Source organism: Mastomys coucha, unplaced genomic scaffold, assembly GCF_008632895.1.
Source record: "Mastomys coucha isolate ucsf_1 unplaced genomic scaffold, UCSF_Mcou_1 pScaffold16, whole genome shotgun sequence".
Taxonomy (NCBI): domain Eukaryota; kingdom Metazoa; phylum Chordata; class Mammalia; order Rodentia; family Muridae; genus Mastomys; species Mastomys coucha.
Window position 1 is genome coordinate 16642351 of NW_022196898.1, and position 1546 is coordinate 16643896.

The window sequence follows — 1546 nt, forward strand, 5'->3', positions numbered from 1 at the left end:
CAATGGATGGCTGTGAGCGTCTACATCTGTATTAGTCAGGTACTGTCAGAGCCTCTCAGGAGATAGCTCTATTAGGCTGCACCACACCTTTTAATTCAATATAAAATTCAGTGGTATAGATGACATCAGCTGGGGTGTGTATTGGAAAAATTCTAAAAATCCTTAGTTTTAAATGTATTGTCCTTGGAATGTTTAGAAGATAATAATAAATAATAACTATATACCCACAATATATTGAGAATTGTAGCCAGGAGCTCTACAGGATAAAAAACTAACAATATCTGTTATTTATTAAGTTCCTGTTATAGGCTATTTTCCCTACATACACTCCTCAAATTTGAATTTAGTAATTAAATTAATTAATATTTATTTAGTTCTTTTGTTGCCACCCTTCTTTTCTGAATGTTTTTAGATATTGTCTTTTCCTTACATTATTGAGTACTATCAGGTTATCATTTTTGTCTACAACCTACAACCAATATTTTCATGTATAATACGTGTTTATTCATCTATGATAAATACTTATCCAGTGCTTTCTCTCAGTGTAACATTATGGAATAAAAACCCAATTGCAAACTTTGAAGTAACTCACCCTCTTCTCGAAGGTTCAAAACCTAGGAAAGTAGAAATGAATTTCTTCACATAAGTTTTTTTATTAATGTGTATTTTTGCCTAGCACATGCCTTGCTCTTTTCACAGATTTCTTCGATTAATCTGTAAAAGCCTCATGAGGAGGATCTTTGTAGATAAAGAAGCAGACTTCAAAGGTTAAGAAACCTACCTGAGGGTATTCAGTCCCTCTGCAGAGACCCCAGAATTGGAAGCCACATGGCTTCTTACTCAAGATGCTGACCTCTTTCTTATCTTCATAGGCTTCTCCATCTTATGTTTAGATGGTGCATATAACTCAGACATGAGCTAACATGTCCAACACTCTTCCAGAACTGAAATCCCTTGGTCTGCATCACCAATGTGTCAGTTCCTATATTAGGGCTTCTAATCTGGAAGACCTCTCTGCCCTTGCTGCTTCACTTACACCTGCACAGCTCAGATCTTGCTTCCCACAATGCCTTACTTCATCTGCTCTCAGCAAAATCAGTACAAATCTTTGACTTACTAAACCACCCTTCACTGGACTTTTACATGTTAGTGTTTAAGCATGTGCTTAACACAACAGAGTCTTGCAGTCATTTCCTCTATTGAATGATAAAGTAACATACTATACTAGAATCACTATGACTTAAATAAGTCACTTACACTCTCTGAACCTCAGCTTTCTCACATTTCCATAATTTTAGAAATACAATCTCCATAGTGACTACCAGGACCCATGGATGACAAAGGAGGACCATGACTGGATATGATCAGGATATATTCTATGCATATATGGAAATTTTACACTGAATGTAATTAAATTATAGGATTAGTACACATAAATAAAAAACATATATGGGAAATGAATTTCAACTTTCCTAAGTTTTGAGCCTTCAAGAAGAGGGCAAGTTACTCAAAAGTTTGCAATTAGCTTTTTATTCCCATAATGTCA

The 1546-nt window shown here is 35.1% G+C and overlaps 1 pseudogene; it reads left to right on the plus strand.

Annotated features, from left to right (window-relative positions):
• LOC116094322 overlaps positions 1-772 on the plus strand; it is a 2541-nt pseudogene extending 1769 nt beyond the window's left edge.
• The last annotated feature ends 774 nt before the right edge of the window (positions 773-1546 follow it).